We start from the raw sequence: 27,587 nt of genomic DNA, 5'->3' as shown, positions 1-27,587 counted from the left end.
TAACAGCTTGACGGCTCACCCTACGTATGTTGTGCGTATATGTACATATGCCTTTTGGGCAGGTTTCCTTCATATATATTATTCTTGTAATTCAACAGATATTATTCAGGTTTATATCTTAGACGCATGCTTAAGGGGTGTGTGACAGGTAGGACTCGGGCACCCGTTGTGGCCCATTGGTTTAGGTCGTGACACCAGCCATAGAGGAAATAGGAGAACCCCTCAACCTAGGCCTGAAATAGATTCTAGAATATTCAAACCTAGACAAAGTAAAAGTTTATCTATTCACAGAGATGCAAGAGAAGAGGCATGTGCTCAACTGCCCACTGGCACTATAAAAGTGTTCAATGGACATTAGGCCACCCCAAGACCCAACGGTGGGCAATCGAGCCATGATTATATCTCCTTCCCTAAGGAGAAGCCCTGTCTTTCTATAGGGGTGAGGGAGAAAGGGAACCTAGCAAACATGAACCTGAATTTAACTATGAAACATTATTTGAAACAATGATGATTTTAGGAGAAATTTTAGAGAGCTAGTTGACACCTATAGGCCATGCATGTTTACACTACTGGAAACTAGGATGACAAACCATGCTCAAATGCTTAATTATTTTGGTTTCTCAAAATGATAAAAGTACCCGCAGAAGGTGAAGCAGGTGGTATGGTGGTATGTGGAATCATAACGTGGTTACTGTCCATAATATTGTCCACAGGAACCAGAAAATACATGCAACAATTGAGGTACTTCCTATTCATAAATATTTGGTATTTTCATCCATATATGCTAGCACTAACAAAGTTACTAGGAATATTATGTGGGAAAACTTAGAAAATATCTACAAAAACTATAAAGGCCCATGGATGGTAGGAGGTGATTTTATTGATATTATGGGATCAAATGAAAAATTTGGGGATAGACCTATAAACAGTAATAGAGCTAACTTCCATCGGTTAAATAGTAGTAATTGCAATATAATAGACATCGGCTATAAGGGTTGCAAATATACGTGGTCAAATCATAGGAAGAGGAGAAAGGGGCTTATCATGGAACGATTAGACAAAATTTTAGGAAATGAGGAATGACTTAAATTATTTTAAAATTATTCAGTAATCCATCTACCTAAAACACACTCTGACCACAACCCTCTTTTAGTAAAATTAATCCCTAGAGGTAGAAGAGATTATAGACAATCTTTTTTATTAAAAACTTTTTGGTGTAGACACCCCGAATTCCAAAACCTAGCTACTGAGAATTGGAATGGGCTTGACTATTGCAGTGCTAGTAAGAATTTCACAGCTAGCATTAAATCGTGGAAAGACAAGACATTTGAAGATATTTTTGGTAAGAAAAAGAGAATTTTAGAAAGACTTCAAGGAATTCAAAACTCTATTAGTTACCCTAACAGTGGGTTTCTACATACACTAGAGGATAGTCTCAAAAAAGAATATAATGACATTCTAAGAATAGAGAAGGATTACTTGAAAATGAGGTCTAGGATAATGTGGCTCAATGAAGGAGATGCTAATACAAGATTTTTTCATATATCAGCATCAAATAGGAGAAGGAGAAACAAAATCACCTATTTTAAGGAGGATGCTAGCAAGTGGCTAAATGATCAGCACCTAATCATGTCATATGTTAGCAATTACTTTAATAATACTTTTACTTCCTCTCGCTTGATCACCGAATGGAATAGCATAAAAATAAACCCCTATGGTCACTATAAGTATGATCTAACAACATTAGACAAATCGTTATTAGATAGTGAAGTTACTAGGGCAATCTTCTCTTTTAAACCTTTTAAAGCTATTGGGATGGACGACTGTCACGACCCAAAATTCAACTAGTCGTGATGGCAAATAACCCAACCCGCTAGTTAAGCCAATTAACAACTATCCAATTCTAATGAATTTTAATAAGACAATTAATTAAAAAAAATATCTTAATCTTATACATTCCCTAAGGACTGGTAGTACAAATCATGATCATCTAAGATTTAGAATTTACAAAGCTGGTAAGAAAAAAAGTACATCATCTGTTTGAGATATACATGAACAGATCTTTCATAAGTCTAAATCTACCATGAACAAGAGGCAACTATAACCGAAATGAAGGTACATCTTCAAATCCAGCTCCCGTCGAACACAGCAACATCAACATCCAACACCTGCATGCGAGGTGCAGAAGTGTAGTATGAGTACAGCCGATCCTATGTACTTAATAAGTAACAAACCTAACCTTAAGCTGAAAGTAGTGAAGAGCTAAAACATAGGTCGGGTCCAACACTAATGGCTAACAATAGTTTCTAACAATATAATATAAGTAATAAAAGAAGCAATTCAAAGATAAAATGCTCGGCTCGTTCAAAGCACTAGAAAATAGACCTGTTTTTCATGTATATCAGTAAAAACCCAAATCCTTTACCGAAAACACCAAAAAATATGAGTAAGTTTAAACACTGTAAATTTTCCCAAAAAGCTTTCAACAGGTAAATGTTTCATTTTCAAATGGCATGAGGAAAATACTTCGTTATGCCTATATGTCAATATGTGTGAGAAGTCATGAATGACGTGATACCATACAACATGAGGAAAATGTATCTCTATGCCTGTATGCAAATGTGCATGTCAAATGCAATGTATCTCAGAGATGAACTCATGTACTCACATTCTCAAAGTACTCAATCTCGCTGTCTCACATAGTCTGCTTATCATGCTTAATCACTCAACATGCTCGATCACTCAGTATTGTATATGGCCAATCCAACCCAGGAAGGATCTATCCCATATATATATTTCAGCTGATAGTCAGTCACTCAGTACTGTATAAGGCTAATCTAGCTCAGGGAATATCTTTCGCCAAATATAAATGCTTCGAGCAAGATCCATGCCCAGGGAAGATTTATCCCTCAATATAAATCAACTGCGCTCACTGAGGGTATATACAGACTCCGGAGGGGCTCCTTCAGTCCAAATGCTATAATAAGCCAAATCCAGGCATAAATCAATAAAACATATTACGACGTGCAGCTCGATCCCATAAATATCACTCACAATCAGGCCCTCGGCCTCACTCAGTCATCAATCTCTCTAGTCTCTCGGGCTCACAATATCATGAAACTAGCCAAAAAATGATGATATGATGTATCAATAAATAGCAACAGAAACTGAGATATGATATGCAATGAATAAATATGACTAAGTACGAAATTTCAATTTAAACATATAATTCAACAGCCGAAATGACCTCAGTGGGTCCCAATAATACCAACATATGGCTAAGCATGATTTCTAGCATGAATTGCAGCTCAGGTGTTCTAACACATAGAGTATAGTGAAAATATTCAGAGAAGATAGCTACACAGTTCCATAGAATCGACTAAATCATAGTTCACATGATGCACGCCCACGCGACTGTCACCTAGCATGCACGTCACCTCAGCATCAATCACATAACACGCAAATTCAAGGTTTCATACCCTCAGTACCAAGTTTAGAAGTGTTACTTATCTTGAACAAGCCAAATCCAATGTCGACCAAGCCAATCAATGCTCCAAAAGTGCCATCTCGTGCATATCAACCTCTGAACAGCTCGAAACTGGCCAAGAGTAACTCAAATACATCAAATAAAGCCCAGGGAAACAATTTCAAATGATAAAAGTTAAATCCTTAATCAAAATCCTGAAATCGGCTAAAATTCAAAACCCGGGCTCGTGCCTTGGAACCCGACAAAACATATAAAATCTGACAACCCATTCAATTACGATTCTAACCATACTAGTTTCACTCAAATCCGATTCCGGATCGATGTTCAAAACTCAAAAATTTGCTTTATGAAGTTTTAGACAAAAATCCCCAATTTCTCCTTAAAATTCATCAACCAATTGCCAAAAATGAAGATAGATTCATGAAATAAAATCAAAACCAATTGTAGAACACTTACCCCAATCCTTGTGATGAAAATTGCTTCAAAAGTCGCCTCAAGCTGAATCCCAAATCTCAAAATATGGTAAAAGAACCAAAATCTCAATTTATAGAATCTTCCCAGCAACTTCACAATTGCGATACATTAGCCGTTTTTGCAGCGTCACATTTGTGACAAAAATCACGCTTCTGCAGAGAAGCACTATGTTACACCACATATTTTCGTACATAAAAGTGCATCATAAACAGACTAATGTAAGACCAAAAATAAGATCATATTTGTAATTATATAAAGTAATTTATCATGTTACCTTGGAGGATACAAATATTGAAGATCATGAACAACAAGCACAAAGAGGTTTGGAAGGTTCAAAAGCTTAGGAATTGAAGAATATAATGTTTCGTCGAAAGTTGACAAGTTGGGAATGCTATAACCCGTACCTTTGAGGTGCAACTAGTGTTATTAACATGATAAGGAGGTTATGTTATGAGTTATGTTAGTCGTATGATAGTCGTGTGTTAGGTTTCACAGTCAGGCGAGTTGTGGAACAAAAGTCGATGAAAGTCATCACAAGTTAAGTTCATAAGTTTTACTGAAATTTAGGTCAAATGTAACTGTGATTTTCATCCAATATACTAAGAGTTACGGGGTATTACACCCATAAAATTGAAGATATATGAGTCTATTTTCTAAATCATTAAACTATTTGTCAATACAATATTGGGATAAAGAGATATGTGCATTTTTGCGAGACTGCACAGAATGCTAGGTGACAAGTAGGTGTGTCACCTACTTGCTTAAATTAAAGAATTAAATATGCCCAAAAATGGGCTATTTCGGGTCGAACAAAGAGCCCATTTAAGGTCTTATCTCCCGCAATATAACACTCATTAAATAGCATAATAACCAGACATAAACCCCTGCAAAAATCCTTCCAAAACTTACACACAAACCCTAATTGAATTTCTATCATTTTCAAGTTCTAGTTGGAGGAAAAACCTAAAGTTTGAAGAACCAAGATATGAGATGACTAATTCAACAAATAAGGTAAGTTTACTGCTCTCTTTCATCCATTATTTCTGCTGGAAATGTATGGGAGGTCATTCTAAAACTGCAAAAACTCACGGGATGGTGATCAGAAGTCATGAGTTCGAGTTATTCAACTTGTAGTGGACTGGTTTGTGGGTTGTTTTGTGTTGCTTTTGGATTGTGTGTTTTAATACTATTTTAGGGAGTTTTGGAGGATAAAGGGTGAAGGAAAAAAACACATAAATTAAGGGTGGTGGTCTGGTCGTTCATCGTAACATTTCGGACTGTTTGACACTACTACGATGTTTGTTTTGTGTATGAAGAGATTGGGGTTTTTTGGGTTATTTTGTAGTATTTTGTGGTGTATATAAGATTAAAAACTAATGTATATATGTTGTTATTGTTGTGTTTCATGTGTTGTCGGTGTTATCTCAAATTGGGAGGAAGTAAAGATTATAGGGGAGATGTTGCCCATTTAAATACAAAATAAGTTTGTCGTTTTGTGCGATAGTTGTACCTTTTGTAACTTAGTGATAGTATTATTATCGTTGTTGTAGATTAAGGTGCAAAGAGATGAGTTAAACATGGTTATTAGAAAGATTGTGATAAGGTATGTTAAGGCGAAACCTTTCTTTCATTTTGGCATGATCTCGTAACTACATGTGTTTGATAATGAGACATAAAGGGAAGTTCGTATTCCTGAATATATTCACATTATCCTAGTGTCAGAAGTTACAATATTCTCTCTTATTGGGAATTTATATTCAGTTAAGTATTGTCTTCTTTCAAGCCTACTGTGGCATAGCGCCTATGAGCGAGTCCAGAATGGCCGAGATATAGAGCCTAGTATGGCCGAGCGAGCGAGTCTACTATGGCAGAGAAGTTATACATACTGAGCCTTATAGAGCCGAACAACTATTTACTTACTATATTGAGAGAGTTGAGTCAATATAAGCAGGTAAGTATACCTCCAGATCATCTTTGACTTCTAGTAGACAAAGTCAAACATCAGCTTGGTTGGTAAGCTCCACTTCCTCGGAGTTACCAGGTCTAGACGTTGGAGTCTATTTTATATATACAGGTTTGATGGGTAGGTCGAGGCCCCGTCCTGACCATGATATAGTTCAATTATCTATAGAGGCTTGTAGACAAGTCCTGTGTATTTTGTATATCAGTATTGTTGCCTTTCCAGCCCTGTGTATATGTTCAGTTTGGTATTGGTTGTTGGAGACATTCATGGCGGCTTCATCAGCCTGCACAGTTATATATATAAGCTTTTCGGTATATTTACCCCTCAGATAAGAGAAACATTATTTTCATATGATTCAGAATATGGCCTCATCGGCATAAGTTGAGGGTCACACCTCTAGAGTTCACAGTTGCAGAGTGGTACGCTTGGGCCGAGTATGGCACCGGGTTCCAGCCACGCCTCTTCAGGTTTGGGGCGTGACACACTGGAGGCCTGCCTTCGCACCTGCAGTAAAACCTCCACTTCTGCGCACACGCAGGAGCGAGTCCAAATTACACTTCTGCGTTGCCATTCGCTTCTATGCCCAAACATGCCGCATATGCGCCTTCGCAGATGCAAAGAAACCTCCACTTCTACGGATTCCTACTCCCGGCAGCACTCCCGCTTCTGCGATTCCACTGCCGCTTTTGCAGCTCCACACCTGCATCCATTGTTCCGCAAGTGCGGCACACCAGAAGCCCTGCCAAACTAGCCCAGCCATAAATGATCCAATCGAACCGAACCTCGTCCGAAACTCATCTGAGCCACTCGAAACCCCGTTCAAATATACCACCAAGTCCCATAACATAATATAGACCTACTCGAGGCCTCAAATAACACATAACAACATCGTAACGATAAATCGCACCTCTATTCGAACTTGAATAAATTTTGAACTTTCTACTTCCAAAACTCGCGCCGAATCACATCAAATCAACTATTCCAAATGACATAACGAAGCTATTCCGATTCCCGGAATCACAATCCGACCCCGATATCCTCAAAGTCAACTTCCGGTCAAACTTATGAACTTTCCTAGCCTTCAAATATCTAATGTTTAGCCAATTTGTGCCGAAACCTTCTAGAAACATCCAAATGCAAATCCGGGCATATGCCCGAGTCCAAAATCACCATCCGAACCTAACAGAACCATCAAAACTCCAATCCGAGGTCAAATACTAAAAATTCAAACCTTGTCAGCTCTTCCAATTTAAAGCTTAAACCATGAAATTCATTCTTCCAAATTGATTCCGAATAACCTGAAAACCAAAACCGACAATTCACATAAGTCATAGTACATCATACACTCATGCCCATAAACTACTAAGCGAAGTGCAAATTCTCAAAATGACCAGTCGAGTCGTTACATCCTCCCCAACTTAAACATACTTTCGTCCTCGAACGTGCCAAGAGTTGTTCCAAATCCATCAAACTGTCGTGTAACCTTACCATGCACATACCCGGGGATGATCCCACATCACCCTATTCCATATAGGCCCAATAACACAACATAACTAAAGATCATTACTTCAACCTTAGCTCGTAAACCATAGAATCCAATTTCTTTCTAACATCCGAAATTTCCTACAAGGCCCAAACCTCGCATTTGCACATTGTATAATTCTAAACAAGTTGTATCTGTCACGACCCAAAAACTGACCCAATCGTGATAACGCCTATCGTGAAACTAGGCCAACCAACTTATTTCCAAATACTCTATTTTTCAATTAAAGACTTAAGAAAATCATATTTTTAGCAGAAATCCAATAAGATAAAAGCAGAAGTCAAATCCAGCGGAAAGAAATACAAGCCCGATCTCGGGTGTCACTAAGTTATGAACAAAATACTACAACCGTTCGAAATAAGCAAGACTACATAGTCTGAGAATATCCAATGTCGCGCCCCCTTTTTTCCTCCACAGAGAATGCCCGGGTTTCGACATTCACGGGGTGTAATGACTCATTTTCTTTCAAAAATTGGGTATTTGAAGAGTTGCCACCTAACGGATTGTGGTGCGTTAGGACACCTAGAGTGATTAACTCTTGGGTTGGTTTGCATTACAAGATATTAGGGTAAGGGCTCGAAGTAACCTCGAGGGGAAGGTGTTAGGCACCCCTCTTGGTCCATAACTGTGGGTCCCGACGGAACTTATATTTACAAATTAGTCCATATAAATAGTTGAATCAAATAAGTTGCAAGTAAAGCACATTGGATAGTTCAAGTAGCAAGAACAAGTTGTAAAAGACGAAAAGTTTTAAATAGACAAAGGATTTGGTAAAGAGGGGCCCTAGGTTGTTTGTCCTATAGGATCACCCCACGCAATGTCCGGTAAACACTTCTCGATGAGGGGCTACATGTGACATTAACGCGTAGTCATCATATCCCATGTCTACCCTTCCCATCCCCTTATTGGTCATGCAAAGCGAGTGTTTGGTCACTGATACCTATTGTGTGCTGCCACCTGTCCCTTCTTAATGGTCCTGGAGGGAGTTAGGACCTCTACATATAGGTAGTTCTAGACGTACCCCTAAGGTTTAGAAAGGCGAAAACTCTAGGGCGACAGTCAAAACATTTAAGACTTTCACATAATAGGAGCAATTAAGAGGCTTAAAATTTCCTCCTCAAAAACAAACATACAAGCAACACTACTCAAACACAGTTAAGGTCTTTATTAATCAAAGTTCTAAAGCAGGATATCTAAGTGAATATGCAGAAACAGACACACCTTTTTATACCCAGAAGTTATAACCTAGTAGTTGCCTAGGGACTCCGTTTAAAAGCTTATTAGAATCAGAAACGTTAAACGACAGAAGCAGCTTCAGGGAAATATAATTTTTTGAAAACACCCTAAGGTCTGCCTATATGCAGTAGACTGTGTCTATGTTAATGCAGGAACAAACAAGTTTTCGAAATAGACCCCTTTAATACCTATAGGCATGATATCTAATGAGATTGAAGCAATTTTGAAAGAACTTGTTTCAGTAAATATTTGACACTTAATAAGATCAGTTTTTAAAAATGAACTAGGCGTAATGAAGTTGATTCATTAGGCTAATTAAATTACCAGACATAATTGTGAGTAGGGATCCCTATAGGTATGATATCTAGGTGTATTAATGAATTAAGACAATTTGCAGTAACATATAGAAAGACTTATTAGAACTGAATCGGAGTTGAGTCTTATAGGCATGGCATCTATATTTGAGCTGTTTTAACCACGATATGGGACCTATAAGCATGATCTCTAGCATGACAAAATGCAGAACCTTATGAACATGATTTCTACCTAATGCAAACGAAATGAGAACGAGATCCTCTAGGCATAATTTCTATTAGACAAAGCAATCAGATTTTAGAAAAGAAGAAAACCCTATGAGCTTGCTTTCTATTGAGTAAAGCAGGCAGACTTCAAAAATAAGGTCCTAAGTGCAGGATTTCTACCCGTATTACCCTTTAAAGCATATATCTACCCTCCTTTTTACTAAATACCTAAAATATCTGTTTACAAATTATTACAGGCCAATGAATGAATTACATAAGTAGAAATAGAAATCAAGAAGCTATTCTATAGGGAGTCTGCAATTAGGCCCAAGTTTCCCAAAACATCCAATGGTCTCACAAGCCTCATTCCCATAGACAAATCAGAGTCTAGGTGCATCAAAGTTCCCTAAGAGTCTCAAGGACCCCGGGCAATGCTTACACCTAGACTTAGTAACCAAGAGTTGAACCAGTGCAGTGTGGAAAGGCCAGCCTTAGTATGCCAGAGTTCAGAGGGCTCTCAAGAGGATCCCAAGGCAGTACACATACTAGAGGGGGCAGAACTTATTGACTAAGAGTGAAGTGAAAGTGCAGGACACAAGTTGAAAGAGGTTTATTAAAGACTGGATTTGAAAGTTTGTTTGGAAAGCAATTAGTAAAGCAACAAAGATTGTTTGAAAAGAAGTTGGAGTAGTGAACAAAGCTCAAACTCCTTAAGATATGATCACATAGCTAGTCTACAGAATCCTAATGAATTCAGTAGTCACATATGGGTCAAAGGGTTTGGGGACATACAAACATTTGACCGCAAACACATAGCCCAGCAAGGGTCTTAGGGCTGGTTTGGACATGCTCAGAAATAGTTGATACTGGTATAATCACAAACCAGTCCGGAAGAACACATAGAAAGGGGGTAATAAGATTTGGGGACTCATAGGATGGTAAGCACACAAGAAGTAAAAGGTAATTGACAAGGCATGCTTTGAAACACATATAAGGGAATACATTAATCTAAAGGGAAGGAGAGACATAATAACATGCTGATAATGTAACTTAACTACAATTTTCACAACAGAACCACACTTAGAAGCACTCTAGAAATAAGATAAACTGAAATGACAAGAGAAGCATGTTGTTATTGAGGCTTTAAATCAAAACTAGGCCATACCAATGAAGAGAGAGTAAGCAGAATAAAAGAACGAGAGAGCACAGATAATTAGCCTTGGCTTGCAGCCAGCTAATAGTAGCAAATAACACAAGAGGGAGGGGAGAGAAGAGATTTTTAGTAAGAGAGGTAGTTTTTGAAAACTAAGTGTTCGTGTCTGTGTTAATGAAAGACTTAGAGTATTTATAGTTGAAAGTAGGTAGTGAAATAAGGTAAAAATCATAGTAGCATAATAATTGAAGAACTAAGAATCAAGCAATTAGAGAATCAAGGAAGTACTCCCTTAAGTTAAGGGAATCAAATCAAACGGGAAGATTCAGTATCATATAAGGCAAGAAGAAAAATCAGTACATGACTAAATAAGGAAGGGGTCAAGGTTCAGTAAGCATAGAGTAGTCAATTAGGAATAATTCATAAAACCTTAATTAAGGATACGACTTAGTAGAAATAAAGTATCATAGCAAATATAGTAACGAAATCAGTCAGCTTAAACAGATGGAGTAAAGCTTTTAAGGCTTTTAAAAGAAAATATTTGAATCACCATCAATTAAGGAAATCAGAATCAATCAAGAGGGACTCATAATTCTGTTTTTTCAAGAATCAAGAATTAACAAGAAGCATAGGCGAATCAGTAATCAAGAGGGAATCAGTAAAACACATTCGAAGCATGGTAACCACGGAAGATTAACAAGAATCAAGTAAACATGCTAACACATAGAACCAAAGTAAAGAAAATCTTAGAAATTAGGGCTTTTGACATAGGCAAATTAAAAGCAGTAAGAACATAAGATTGGTCAAAATAAGCAAGGAAAGATGTTTAATCATAAAGAAAATCAGTTAAAACAAGTGTATAAAGAACTTCGAGAAAACCCTAATTTTTTAAAGAAAGTAAAAACGGTTTAAAGTTGAGGATCTTTTAGAAGAAGTTTGAGAATAGGGCAAATCATAAGAAGAAACAGACTTGGCGTTAAAAATAACACAGATCTAAGAGATTCAAACGAGTGCTAGGGTTTCAAAGGGAACCTAGATAGAAACGAAAGAACCTGTTGTAAACTTCACCGATCGTAACATATAAGGTGTGATTTTGCACAAAATCACATTGAAGAAGCCATGAGTAATAGAAATAGAAACCCTAGATCCAAATCGGCATGGCCCAGGACCCTTGAGGGCCTTAGAGATGACGAGCAAGGCGGTGGAGTGACCATTGAAGGCTTGGGGTTGAAAGGTAGTCGCCGGAGATGACCGGAGAAGAGAGGCGATTTACAGAGTCTAGGGTTAGGTTGAGAGAAGAGAGAATATGAGAGGATTTGAAGGTGGCGGATTTAGAAAATGGTTTAGGGTTTTGGGGGCGTATGAATTAAAAAAGGAACGAACAAAGGAGGGTCGTTGATCTTTTATATCAACAGCCAAGATGTGATGGGTTTGGGTCAGGTAGGAAGTGTTTGGATCCTGGTTAGGGCTATTTAATAGGAGATTGGGCTGGGGAGGGGTTCGAATTAGGCTAAAATTGAAAGACAAATATGGCTATGATTTAAATAGCCAATTTTCCATATTTTAATTTTAATAAAATAATAATTAGTTTCTAATAAATAATTTCTATATCAAAATGATTAGAAATGTATAATTATCATTTTAAAAATATAGGGGCCAATTTTACACTTATAAAATATAACCATACATTAAAATGGGCTAATATTGCAATTATATGTAATTTAGCTTTAAAATAGTAAATGTAATTTTAAAAATGCATGAAAAATATATTAGCCATATTTTGGCATAAGTATAGAAATTAAATGAATAAATCATCATAAAAATAATTTAGGAAATAATTATTGGGGATTTTATGAATAAAAGGGGAGAAAATAAATCAATTTAAACCCTTAAAATTATGGAAAAAATCATAAAAACCTTGTGCATGCTTATTTATGCATATATACGCTATTTTGAAGGTATTGATGCATATTTAAAATATATAGGAAAAAATTGGGTATCAACAGCTGCCCCTCTTTACCCGAGAAAGATGAAAGTGTTTTCGGGTAAAGAAATGATGGCCAATTTTGACCGGATGGGATGTTTTGAAAGACAGATGCTGAACTCTGATTTTCGAGTTGCCTACATATCCTTGGTTTTATAGGAATCAGTCCATGTGTAGTTTTGGATTCACCTGCGGAGTATGCCGATGAAGTTATTATAAGAACGGACACGAGATGTGGAAACGGCTACGATCGGGACGGTTAAATGGAACTATAGCGAGATCGCTCCTGCTAGGATAGCGGTTGTTTGTTGGTTACCTGCAGATAAAATATGCTATAAACATATTTGCGAAAATTTAAACATGATGCAAATTCCCTTTGGACCATGAAGGTTGTCTTCGGACGGTTAAAGATGACGTCCTCGGACCATGACGTCCTGGGCCATAAATTGCTTAGTGATGGATTCGCAGGCCATGAAATAATGTTCTCAGGCCATAAAAATGGTGCCTCCTAACCATGACGCCTTTGAATAATGATATGCAAATTTGAGAGATCCTCAGTCCATGGCATGGTGTCTTCCGGCTATGAGGATGGTGCCTTTAGACTATGACGCCTTTGGACATATTGGCGATGTTTCAACCCATGATATGAAATAATATGATGTAACAAGACAAGATTTAGTCTTACAAAGTAGAGGGCAAAACATAGCCCGATTTAAAAGCAGGTAGATAGTAGTAGAAAATAGAGCAATATTGGTGCAAAGAGGGACAATGTTTAGTCTCGTGCAAGTGGGGAGGCAGGAATTAGTCTTATGCAAACGGGGAGGCAAAGATTAGCCTCATGCAAATATGGAGTCAGGGCTTAGACTCATGCAGGTATGGAGGCAAGGATCAGCCTTATGCAAATATAGGGTCAGGGCTTAGACTCATGCAGAGAGAAGGCAGTGCTTAGCCTTATGCAAATATGGAGTCCGGTATTAGACTCATGCAAGATTGGAGACTGAGCTTAGTCTCATGCAAGGAGAAGGCATCGCTTAGCCTTATGCAAATATGGAGGTAGAGCTTAACCTCATGCAAGATTCGGGACAAGGCTTAGTCCTATGCAAATGGAAGGCATCACTGAGCCTTATGCAAACATGGAGGTAGAGCTTAACCTTATGCAAGATTCGTGACATGGCTTAGTCCTATGCAAATGGAAGGCAATGCTTAGCCTTATGCATATATGGAGTCAGGGCTTAGACTCATGCAAGATTAGAGACAGGGCTTAGTCTAATACAAATGTGGAGTCAGAGATTAGAGTCATGCAAATATAAAGTCAGGGCTCAAACTCATGCAAATATGGAGTCAAGGATTAGACTCATGCAAATGTGGAGTCAAGGATGAGACTCATGCAAATGTGGAGTCAGAGATTAGACTCATGAAAATATGGAGTCAAGGATTAGACTCATGCAAATGTGGAGTCAAAGATTAGACTCATGCAAATATGGAGTCAGGGCTTAGACTCATGCAAATATGGAGTCAAGGATTAAACTCATGCAAATGTGGAGTCAAGGATTAGACTTATGCAAATTTGGAACCAGGGCTTAGATTCATGCAAATATGGAGTCAGGTCTTAGACTCATGAAAATATGGAGTCAAGGCTTAGACTCATGCAAATATGGAGTCAAAGATTAGACTCATGCAAATGTGGAGTCAAGGATTAGACTCATACAAATGTGGAGTCAGAGATTAGACTTATGCAAAGATGAAATAGCAAATAAGGGTATTGTATATCTTAGCTAGGATAGGTTCAGCGTCTAACAGCTGGATGGATGGTGAATTTGCTTTGTGTACAAATGCTAACGTCAAATGTGCCTACGTTCAAAGAAAAATTGTAAGTTTCATGAGGGTAGGTTGGTTCTTTCTTCGTCTGCCGGCCTTGCTTTGCTCCGCTCTGGAAGCCCCCTTCGAGTTCCCTTAGGTAGCACCTGACTGATATGAAAAAATAGAATTTTCGAAAAATATGCGTTCATTGATAAAATAGGATTGTTTTGGAAGCGTATTGATATATCAAGTAACTTTTGATGAACTAGCTACTGTAACACATTTCAAAAGCATTGCAACTCTCTTATGTTGGAATTTTGAGGGTCCTCCTCAAAATTCTGCCCCCAATTTGGTAGATGATATCTAACCGTTTGCGGATGGCGGACCTTGCTGAATCTTCTTCAGAATTTTGAGAATCCATCTCAAAATTCTACCCCAGTTCTTGAATGACGACTGACTTCCTGGCATATGTGATGGCGTTGGCTGGACTTGCTCCAGAATTTTGAGGACCCTCCTCAAAATTCTGCCCCAGTTTCTGATTTTGGGGGAAATGAAAATTTTATTATGATAAGACCGAACCCATAAGGCTGCCTACGTATCCCCTCTTAAATGGGAATCAGCTCAAGCGTAGTTCAATTACATCAGAAAAAGAAATGTGAAATAATCTAGGCATAGTATCTCTTGACTGCGTCTGAATTGATTGGTTTTGGCCAGATTTCTCCATCCATTTCTACAAGTATGAGTGCTCCTCCTGTTAGTACTCTGTGAACCATATACAGACCTTGATAGTTGGGAGAGAATTTCCCTTTGGCTTCATCTTGGTAGGGGAAAATCTTCTTCAATACCAGCTACCCTGGTGCAAACTGTCTTGGTTTGACCCTTTTGTTGAAAGCTCTGGACATTCTGTTCTGATACAGTTGGTCGTGACATATTGTGTTCATTCTTTTTCCATCGATAAGGGCCAACTTTTCATAGAGACTTTTTATCCATTCTGCATTGCTGAGCTCAGCTTCATGTATGACTCTTAAAGAAGGAATCTCTACCTCGGATAGGATGACATCCTCGGTACCATAAACTAGCATGTAGGGGGTTACCCCGGTAGACGTGAGAACTGTGGTGCAGTACCCTAACAGAGCAAAGGGTAACTTCGTATGCCACTACTTGTGATTCTCTACCATTTTCCTTAATATCTTCTTAATGTTTTTATTGGCGGCTTCTACTGCTCCATTCACCTGAGGTCTGTATGTTGTGGAATTCTTGTGCTTGATTTTGAAAGCTTCACATATAGCTTTCATCAGGTCACTATTGAGGTTCGCAGCATTATCGGTAATAATGGACTCAGGAACTCCGAATCGGCACACAATACGATCCTTGGCAAAATCTGCGATGACTTTCTTGGTTACAGCTTTGTAAGATGCAGCTTCTACCCATTTTGTGAAGTAATCAATGGCTACCAGAATAAACCGATGTGTGTTTGAAGTCATGGGCTCAATCAGACCGATAACATCCATTCCCCAAGCGGCGAATGGCCAAGGTGAGCTTGTTGCATTGAGCTCGTTTGGTGGCACTTTTATCATGTCGGCATGCTCTTGACATTGAAAGCACTTGCGGACATACTGAATAAAATCATTCTCCATGGTCATCCAGAAGTAACCTGCCTTGAGTATTTTCTTGGCCAGAACGAAGTCATTCATGTGCGGCCCGTAGGTTCCAGTATGCACGTCCTCGAGTATCTTAGAAGCTTCCTTTGCATCGACACACTTTAGTAAGCCCAAATCTGGAGTTCTCCTATGCAAGTTCCCTCCGATGTGGAAGAAATGATTTGACAATCTATGGAGCGTGCGTTTCTGAGTGTTATTTGCGTGCTCCAGATATTCTCCTTTTAATAAGTACTCCTTGATGTCATGGAACCAAGGCTTTCCATCTGCTTCTTCCTTGACATGAGCACAATATGCTGGCTGATTATGGATTCTAACCGGGATAGGATCAATGTAATTCTAATTTGTATGCTGTATCATGGATGACAAAGTTGCTAATGCATCGGCAAACTCATTCTGAATTCTGGGCACATGTCAGAATTCTATCTTCGTGAACCCCATTTTCAATTCTCGCACATGGTACAGATATGTCAATATCTTGGAATTCTTGGTAGCCCATTCTCTTTGTACCTGGTGCACTAGTAAATCTAAATCGCCGATCACCAACAACTCCTGAATGTTCATGTCGACTGCCATGTTGAGCCTTAGTATGCAAGCTTCATATTCTGCTATATTGTTGGTGCAGGGAAATCTAAGTTTAGTAGATACCAGATAATGCTGACCCGTTTTTGATACCAAAACTGCTCCACTGCCTACTCCTTTAAAATTTGTGGCTCCGTCAAAGAACATCCTCCAACCGCTGTATGCTTCGGTAATGTCTTCTCCCACGAATGATACTTCTTTATCAGGAAAATACATTTTCAAGGGTTCGTATTCTCCTCTTACCAGATTTTCAGTGAAGTGATCTACCAATGCTTGTCCCTTGACTACCTTTTGAATTACATAGATGATGTCGAACTCACTCAGTAGTATTTGCCATTTAGCCAACTTCCTCGTAGGCATGGGTTTCTGAAATATGTACTTCAGAGGATCCATCCTGGATATGAGGTATGTAGTGTAGGCACAGAAATAATGCCTCAATTTCTAGGCTGACAGGTCAAAGCACAGCAAGTGCGTTCGAGCAGAGAATACTGTGCTTCATAAGGTGTGAATTTCTTACTCAGGTGGTATATGGCTTGCTCCTTTCTTCCTGTCTCATCATGTTGTCCCAAAACACATCCGAAGGCTACATCTAACACAGATAGATAAAGTAGCAAAGGTCGTCCTGGTTTTGGCTGGACCAGAACTGGTAGTGTGGACAAGTATTCCTTGATCTTGTCAAAAGCTTTCTGACAATCCTCGGTCCAACTTGTCTCGGCATCTTGAAGATGGGTTCACATATTACTGTGGACTGTGCTATGAATCGGCTGATGTAGTTGAGCCGCCCCAGGAAGCTCATCACGTCCTTTTTGCTTTTAGGTGGCAGTAGATCCTGAATAGCTTTGACTTTAGTCGGATCTAGATCGATCCCTCGGTGACTGACAATGAATCCCAATAACTTTCCTGCGGGAACCTTGAATGCACACTTCGAGGGGTTCAACTTCAAATTGTACCTCCTGAGCCTGTCGAAGAATTTTCTCAAGTCTGCTATGTGATCCGCGGCACTTTTGGATTTGATAATGATGTCATCCACATATACCTCTATTTCCTTGTGCATCATATCATGGAATATGGTCGTCATGGCCCTCATGTAAGTGGCCCCAACATTCTTTAGACCGAACGACATAATCTTGTAACTATATACACCCCAAGGCGTAATAAAAGTTGTCTTCTTAGCATCTTCTTCATCCATCCAGATCTGGTGATAACCTGCGAAGCAATCTACAAAGGATTGGAGTTCATGCTTGGCACAATTATCGATCATGATATGTATATTTGGCAGTTGGAAGATGTCTTTGGGACTTGCTCTGTTTAAATCTCGATAATCAAAAACACATACTCGGACCTTTCTTTCTTTCTTTGGAACTCGCACAATATTAGCTAACCATGTTGGGTACTCAACCACCCTAAGAACCTTGGCTTTGATCTGCTTGGTAACTTCCTCCTTGATTTTCAAACTCATGACTGGTTTGAATTTTCTGAGTTTCTGCTTGACTGGCAGACACATAGGATTGGTAGGCAACTTGTGAGCTACTATAGATGTGCTCAAACCGGTCATATCTTCATACGACCATATGGCAATATCCTTATATTCCTTTAGAAAATAGATGTAATTTTCCTTTTCTGTTGGTGACAAATGAATGCTGATGTGGGTCTCTTTGACGGTTTTAGCGTCTCCCAAATTTACTGCTTTTGTTTTGTCCAAACTGGATTTAGGCTTGTTCTCAAAATTCTCAACTTCTCTGACAATTTCCTCGGGTATCTCATCTTCTTCCTCTAAGTCACTATTCTCATGTTGCGTTGCCTCATTACATGTCACAGTCACTGGTTCATCAGGAAAAGTAATAATAACGTTGTAGAAGGGAGAGTATAAAAATAGTAATGAATAATGATAAAGGATAAACACGTTTGATTAAAACTGAGAAAATTGTTCAAACAAAGCTTGGCTCGGTGGATCGAGCATTTATTTGAAGCAAAGAAATCTTAAAACAAAATTGCTGAAAAATTTAAATGCCTAGAACAGCTATAAATTCTGTCAAGCTACCTAGGGAGTCAGCGGGCTCGTGATGGTGTGGTGGTCCAGTTTTTGAGAACAGCTCCCTTTGCCACAGTTTGAATAGAGAGGCCTTTTTCCTCCTTCTCCTCAATTATGGCACTGCAGTAAATATCCTCATCTTCCAAGAATAGATCCTTCAGCCCAGCTAGTGTTCTTCTTCAGCAGTTCCCCATATTGTGTCTGCTTGATGGAAAACTTGTTCCAAATAGGGCACCGGTTGCTCAAGAGGGTAATACGGTCCACACTATGGAGGCAACCACTCCCTATACTCTTGCCATGTATATTGGTATCCGAGCCCAAAGATGGTGCCATGATTTTTCAGTTGTATTGGCTTGGTGATACCTTGGAGGTTCTTTCCCAACCCTTTGCCGGGTTCATATCCGGACCATGCTAGTATGCTTTCTATTTTGTTGCTCCACCACTTATCCTTCTCGACGGCATTGACCCGTTCAATATGATGATAGGTTTCCTCTTCTAGCCTTTTTCTATGTCCAATGGCCGGAATGGTTTGACTAGTGTAGATGGGGTTACTCTCATCTCCATGAATGATTACCTCATGACGGTTCCATTCAAATTTTTTAACTTGATGTAGTGTGGAGGGCACGACTCCAACAACATGGATCCATGGGTGGCCCAACAAAAGATTATATGAGGCTAGTATGTCAAGCACTTAGAATTCAACGTCGAACCAAGTCGGCCCCATCTGCAAGCAAAGGTTGATTTCCCTGATCGTGACCCTCTAGGACCCATCGAAAGCCTTCATATTTATGCTTCCGGTCTATATTTCATGGAAACCTTTGTCCAACCTTTTCAGGGTATCTAGTGGACAAATATTCAGACTAGAACCTCCATCAACCAGGACCCTGGCAATGAACTTATCTTCAAATTGTACCGTAATGTGCAATGCTTGATTGTGATTCAAACCTTCGGGCAACAACTTATCTTCATGGAAGATAATCTTATGGCTCTCCAACACCTGACCAACCATGTTGTCCATTTCTCCACCAGTGATATTATTAGGTACATAAGCCTCACTCAGTACTTTCATGAAGGCGTTCTTGTGTGCCTCTGAATTCTGTAATAGTGACAGGATAGATATCTGAGCAGGGACTTTGTTTAGGTGATCAACAATAGAATGCTCTTTCGCCTATACTTTTCTCCACAAGTCATCTGGTCTGATCTCAATGACTGGCTACCTAGCAGTGGCATCCTTACTTGAACCTCCCAGATGTTCAGGTATGTAGACTCTTCCAGTTCTAGTCATCCCTTGTGCGGCATTAGATTCCTCTATCTTAGTCTTCCCTTTTCGCCGAGCCTCGGTGACATAATCCCAGGGTATCACTTTTGAGTTGAATGGGGGTGTTGTTGACACTGTCACAGTAAAAGGTGTGACCACTTCTACTTCAAATGGAGGGGAGGTGGCTACGGGCGGAGTTACTTCCACCTCGAACGGAGCTGATGCAGTGACCTAAACATCAGTAGGTGCTTGAGTCTGAACCATTATAGGAGTAAGATTAAGTGCTACTTTAAAGTCATCGCCTTCTCGGATAAGCCCGATTGACCTCTAAGGGTCCCATTCCTCGTTTGTTTCTATAACATGTATACAGTTACCTCTATGATCAGGGAGGGGATTGTTGCGGACATTATGTGCGGTTTCCTTCGCTTGTATGAACTTGTTGTCAATTAGCATCTGGATCTTGTCCTTCAGTGTTCAGTACTCAAAAGTGGTGTGCCCTTTCATACCGGATTGGTATGCACAGGTTTTGTTCAGATTGACCCATTGGGATAGATTTTCTAGCGCTACAGCAGGAATAGGAGTGACATAACTTGTGGCTTTTAACCTTTTGTACAATTGGTCAATAGGCTCAACAATGACGGTGTATTGTCTGGGTGGCTGCGGTCAAAATTGGGTTTTGGTCTTAGATAATTTTGGCGAGTTGGTGGTGATTGAAAGTGGGATGGTTGGGAATTATAGGTGTGATAGACAGTGGCTGATTGGGAATATCTGGGAGATGAAGTTTGATATGTTGGTGGAGATGCTTGATATGTGGGTAGAGGTGTTTGATAGGTGGGTGGAGGTGTTTGATATGTGAGTGGAGCCTTTGGGCCCTGGCCACCATTACTGCCCCAACATCTCTTTTCTTCGATATGCGCCCTGATTGGAGTGCTTTATTCGTGGCTTGTAGTGCTTCGAAATTTGTTACCATCCCGCTCTTGATTCCTTCCTCGATCCTTTCCCCGAGCTTGATGATATCAGAGAATTTGTGATTTTTTATGACCATCAGTCTCTCATAATATTGTGGACCCTGTGCTATGGCGAAGAATTTATTCATCTGTTCTTCATCCAAAGCAGGCCTGACTTTGGCTATTTCCAACCTCCAATGAGTAGCATACTCACGAAAAGTCTCAGTAGGTTTCTTCTTGATGTTCTGAATGTAGAAGACATCAGGTGCATTTTCTATGTTGAACCTAAACCGGTCCATGAAATCTGACGCCATGCTTACCCAATTTGACCATTTCTTGGGATTCTGGCTGATATACTAAGACAACACATCCCTAGTAAGGCTCCTCATAAAGAGCTTCATTCGAATCTTTTCATCTTTTCCAACCCCGACCAGTTTATCACAATAAGTCCTTAGGTGAACCCTGGTATCACCTGTACCATCGAACATTTCGAACTTGGGAGGTTTGTACCCCTCTTGTAGTTCCACATCGGGTTGTATGCACAGATCTTTGTAGTTCAAACCTTCTATTCCTCTATCGCCTTTAACACCTTGAACTCAGCTTATTAATTTCTTGAGTTCTTCGGCTATGTTCTTAATGAGCAGGTCCTTTTCGGAGGATTCCGGTGCACGAGAAATTGGTTGGGTACAATGTGGTATATTTTCCACATATATGGGGTTGTTTTGATGGGTGCCAGGAACTTGGGTATAGTGATGGTCATTGGTGGAGTTTTGTGGATCGGGAATGAGTGGTGGTGTACTTTGGGGAGTGTGGTAAGTAGTGGTTGGTGGGTATGTAATTTGTTGATGATGATGTTGTGGTGGAGTTGGTATTGGTAGTGGATTGATGTTTTGAGGTGGAGTTGCGTATTGGTTTGGTGCGGTAGGTTTTTGTGGTTGTTGGTTTTGTGTGTTTTGAGGAGGTGTCGGGTTCTTTGTGTTCTGTTGGTGGATATCAGGGACATTGAGGGTGGGTGACAATTTTGCCAAATTGCTAACCTGCTTAAGGTCTTCTTGCAGTTCTAGTATCTTTTGTTCAAGTCTCAAAACCAGGTCATTCGGGGCCGGAGTACTACAACCGTCGGAAGTCTCTGCGTTCTCAATGTTTTCCTTTCGAATTCCACTTAAGTCATACATCTTTGAATTCCCTCTGCTTTTTGTGTTGCTTGGAGGAGGAGGAGGTGGAGGGCCTCTAGATCTGGTATGATATGCTGATGAGGCTAGTATGGATGAACCAACTTAAGGGGATGAGAATAATAATGAAAATAAACAATAACAAAAAGGTAACAAGTTAGGGACGATTCTGAAATGTTTGTAGTATTTAAACACATATTGCGAGATATAAACTCGTATCCTAATTTGGGGGCTTCGTTGTGCCCGAGGTAGGCCTAGCGACAAATAAATTTGGAGAACTTCAAATGCCAATAAATGCTTCATTTCATAATGTAAAAGTATATGAATCCAAAAACGACACTAACATAATAATAAAACAAGTCACTACTGGCACTTGGCCTTATTACATTTTAAGAAAAATAAGTAAATCTAATCTATTTGGTCCCAGAAGGACCTTCCTCGGATTCGATCTTACAGACTCCATCAAACAGATCTCCCAGCTCGCTCAGTCCAAGCAGCAAGTAGGCTCGGGCCAAATGTCCTCCCTCGGCTCCTTCAGCATTTTGACAGTTTTCAATCCTTATTATGACTTTGCCCTCCAACTCCACTATTCCTCGCTCCAAGTACTCCAGTTTTTTGTTGGAAATGACTGCCATCTCTTTCCATTTCTCAATCAACTTCATTTTCCTCTCATGTATCTCCCGAAGCTCGTTCTCAGAGTCGCGGACCCTCTTGCGCAGCCTGTTGTATTTGGCTTGGGCTTCAGCTTCCTTGTCTATGATTCTGTTCCCTCGACCAGTCCCTAGTGTCACCGTTCCTTTCAAATTGTCCTCCAACCATTTAGGGTAGAGAGGCTCGCACCCCGCCTGATATCTATCTAGCTCAACAATGTTTTTTTCCACAATGATTTTGTAGTGCCATATGTGCTGAGCTTGCCACTTGTAAGGTATGTCATTGTCTTGGAAATTCACCCTGAAGTGACTCATCTTGACGACCCTTGGTACAATCTGTTTTTTGCCTACTTGCCTCATAACTTGCATAGGGATATATGGATATATCCCTCTCAACCCGATTAACACCAAATGCGGAGCATCCCTAGACCTGATAATAAACTCGTCTGCTGGAAACTATTCAACCATCCACTGTACCTGTTCTTCGGTCAGATTGTCGAAGAACTCTACCCATTCATTGGCACTTTCTGGTTGAGCAAGTCTGTCCGGAATGTAGGTCATTTGCTTAGGGTGATGGAAAGCAATGTGGTCGTTCCAAACCCTTCGCGAAAATTCTTGGCGATAGCGACCCTTTTGGAGATGTTCCAACAACCATAACTATAGCAATAAGTTGTAGCTCTCGAAATGTTGGACCCCTCTTTGACAGCGTTCCATGGCCCTGTAGATATCAACTATGATCAAGGGGACTATGGTATATATCTGTCCATTAATCCCCTCTATCAGCGTTTTGGCGACCATGGCTAACCTAGTGTGGATTCTTCCTTTTTTCATTGGGAACACTATCAGTCCTAGGAAGCACACAATGAACACGAACACTCTGCGGTGGATGTGACCTAGTGAAGTGAGTGCGATCTCATCATGATAAGTATGGAAAGACTTGTTGTGGCCATACCTCTTGTAGAGATATTAGAAAGGTATGTAGGAGTCCTTTAGGTACACTAGGTCGACATTCTTTTTCAGCTCCATCATCTTCAAAAATCCCCTGCCTGTACGGTTTTCCGGCACCAAAAGCCCGGGACTGTCCCAAGTCAACCCTACAAGTCCTCCTATTTCTTTAGGAGCGATGTCATTTCTATGTCGCCGAAACAGAACACAACTCTTTCACTATCCCAGAATATGGTAGCAGCATCGATCAATCTGTTGTTTGTTTCAATATCTAGCAGGGATGGCAAGTTACCTAGGTACTTTTTCACATGCTTCTTGTCACTTAAGGAAAGATGTTCCCACCAGTCTAGCAACAATGGGGGGATATTGCTAACCATGCCGAATCTGGGAACCTCGTGCCTCAGTTTTCACAAAACAAAATGGTTAGGCCTTACCTCCACCATACTTGATTATTTATACATTTATGATCAGTATATCAGCATTTAGTTCTCCAAATTAATGCACAAAACTTAGTTTCATCTGTTAGGATTATGAAAACCCGATGGACATTGGATAAGGCTTATCTTAAAGGATCATTATATGGACATAATAATTGACTCGACTAGGTTTGACCATGATGCATGTACAATTTAAACAGAGTAATATTTTTATGGGGTTTTAGACTGGTACCCTCAAGCGGACAACTTGAGGGGGAAGACATGAAACTGTCGACTGCACCGCTGATCGACTAGTTTTACTGCAAATATTTCCGAATTTAAGGGTAATAAATAGGAAGAGCGCAACCACTCATTAAAGTGTTGCTATGGGATTTGATACGCACGAGTGGAATATGATGTGGAGCATGATTTATGTAGCAGTTAATAACATGTAGGCAAGTATTTTCACGTAGGAAAAAAATAAATACATTATTTAAATAATTGAAAAGATAGTTACATAAAAAGGAAAACAAGGAGACAAGTCAGTTTTCAAGGTAATAAAGAATTCATAAATACTTGAAAAATAGACAGTTAAATTCAGATAAGGGAGAAGGGTACGGGATAAGCATGCTTGGACTAATTTGTAAAGATAAGTTCGTTATGGTAAGAGCCTAAAAATATCCCCAGCAGAGTCTCCATGCTGTCGCGCCCCCTTTTTTCCTCCGCGGTGAATGTCCGGGTTTCGACATTCGCAGGGTGTAATGAATAATTTCCTTTTGGGAATTGGGTATTTTAAGAGTCACCACCTAATGGATTGTGGTGCATTAGGACACCTAGAGTGATTAACTCTTGGGTTGGTTTGCATTAGCAGAGATTAGGGTAAGGGCTCGGAGTAACCTCGAGGGGAAGGTGTTAGGCACCTCTCTTGGTCCACAACTATGGGTCCTGACTGAACTTATACTTACAAATTAGTCCATATAAATAGTTGAATCAAATAAGTTGCAAGTAAAGCATGTTGGATAGTTCAAATAGTAAGAACAAGTTGTAAAAGACGAAAAGTTTTGAATAGAGAAAGGATTTGGTAAAGAGGGATCCTACGTTGTTTGTCCTATAGGATCACCCCGCGCAATATCCGGTAAACACTCCTTGATGAGGGGCTACACGTGACATTAATACGTAGTCATCATATCCTATGTCTACCCTTTCCATCCCCTTATTGGTCATGCAAAGCGAGTGTTTGGTCACTGATACCTATTGCGTGTTGCTACTGGTCCCTTCTTAATGGTCCCGGAGGGAGTTAGGACCTCTACCTATAGGTAGGTATAGACGTATCCCTAAGGTTTAGAAAGGCAAAAATTCTAAGGCAACAGTCAAAACACTTAGGACTTTCACATAATAGGAGCAATTAAGAGGCTCAAAGTTTCCTCCTAAAAAACAAACATACAAGCAGCACGACTCAAACATAGTTAAGGTCTTTATTAATCAAAGTTCTAAAGCAGGATATCTAAGTGAATTATGCAGAAACAGACAAACCTTTTTATACCCAGAAGTTATAACCTAGTAGTTGCCTAGGGACTCCTTTTAAAAGCTTATTAGAATCAGAAATGTTAAACGACAGAAGCAGCTTTAGGGAAATATAGTTTTTTGAAAACGCCCTAAGGCTTGCCTATATGCAGTAGACTGTGTCTATGTTAATGTAGGAACAAACAGGTTTTCGAAATAGACCCCTTTAATACCTATAGGCATGATATCCAATGAGACTGAAGCAATTTTGAAAGAACTTATTTCAGGAAATATTTGACACTTAATAAGACAAGTTTTAAAAAATGAACTAGGCGTAATGATGTTGATTTATTAGGCTAATTAAATTACCAGATAGAATTGCGAGTAGGGATCCCTATAGGCATGATATCTAGGCGTATTACAGATTTAAGACAATTTGCAGCAACATACAGAAAGACTTATTCGAACTGAATCGGAGTTGAGTCCTATAGGCATGGCATCTATATTTGAATTGATTTAAACACGATTGTTTGGGACCAATAAGCATGATCTCTAACATGACAAAATGCAGAACCTTATGAACATGATTTCTACCTGATGCAAACGAAATGGGAAGTGAGATCCTATAGGCATGATTTCTATTAGATAAATCAATCAGATTTTAAAAAAGAGGAAAACCCTATGAGCATGTTTTCTATTGAGTAAAGCAATCAGACTTCAAAAATAAGGTCCTGAGTGCAGGATTTCTACCAGTATTACCCTTTAAAGCATACATCTACCCACCCTTTTACTAAATACCCCAAATATCTGTTTATAAATTATTACAGGCATCAAAGTTCTCTAAGAGTCTTAAGGACCCCGAGCAATGCTTACACCTAGACTTAGTAACTAAGAGTTGAACCAGTTCAGTGTGGAAGGGCAGCCTCAGTATTCCAAAGTTCAAAGGGCTCTCAATAGGATTCCAAGGTAGTACACATACTAGAGGGGGAATAACTTATTGACTAAGAGTGAAGTGAAACTGCAGGACACAAGTTGAAAGAGGTTTATTAAAGACTGGATTTGAAAGTCTGTTTCGAAAGCAATTAGTAAAGCAACAGATATTATTTGAAAAAAAGTTGGAGTAGTGAACAAAGCTCAAACACCTTAAGATAGGATCACATACAGTTAGTCTACAAAATCCAAATGAATTCAGTAGTCACATAGGGGTCAAGGGGTTTGGGGACACACACACATTTGACTGCAAACACATGGCCCAGCAAGGGTCTTTGGACTGGTTTGGACATGCTCAGAAATAGTTGATACTGGCATAATCACAAACTAGTCAGGAAGAATGCATAGAAATAGGGTAGTAGGATTTGGGGACTCATAGGATGGTAAGCAAACAAGAAGTAAAAGGTAATTGACAAGGCATGCTTTGAAATACACATAAGGGAATACATTAATCTAAAGGGAAGGGGAGACATAATAACATGCTGATAATGTAAATTAACTACAAGTTTGACAATAGAAACACAAGTAGAAGCAGACTAGAAATAAGAGAAACTAAAACGATAAGAGAAGCATGTCGTTGTTGAGGCTTTAAATCAAAACTAGGGCATACCAGTGAAGAGAGAGTAAGCAGAATGAAAGAACAAGAGAGCACAAATGATTAGCCTTGACTTGCAGCTGGATAATAGTAGAAAATAGCACAAGAGGGAGGGGAGAGCAGAGATTTTTAGTAAGAGAGGTAGTTTTTGAAAACCAAGTGTTCGTGTTTGTGTTAATGAAAGACTTAGAGTATTTATAGTTGAAAGTAGGTAGTGAAATAAGGTAAGAATCATAGTATCATAATACTTGAAGAACTTAGAATCAATCAATTAGAGAATCAAGGAAGTACTCCTTAAGTTAAGGTAATCAAATCAAACGGAAAAATTCAGTATCATATAAGGCAAGAAGAAAAAACAGTGCATGACTAAATAAGGAAGGGGTCAAGGTTCAGTAACCACAGAGTAGTCAATTAGGACTAAATTCATAAAACCTTAATTAAGGACACAACTCAGTAGAAATAAAGTATCATAGCAAATATAGTAACGAAATCAGTCAGCTTAAACAGACAGGGTAAAGCTTTTAGGACTTTTAAAAGAAAATCTTTCAATCGCCATCAATTAAGAAAATCTGAATCAATCAAGAGGGAGTCACGATTATGTGTTTTCAACATATAAATAGGCTAAGGAATATAAATAGCAAACAAGCAAAGTTAGCCATAGTGACAGAAAGAAGCAAG

Source organism: Nicotiana tabacum, chromosome 3, assembly GCF_000715075.1.
Source record: "Nicotiana tabacum cultivar K326 chromosome 3, ASM71507v2, whole genome shotgun sequence".
NCBI lineage: Eukaryota > Viridiplantae > Streptophyta > Magnoliopsida > Solanales > Solanaceae > Nicotiana > Nicotiana tabacum.
The sequence above is the reverse complement of the archived record's forward strand: the minus strand, read 5'-3'. Positions refer to the sequence as shown.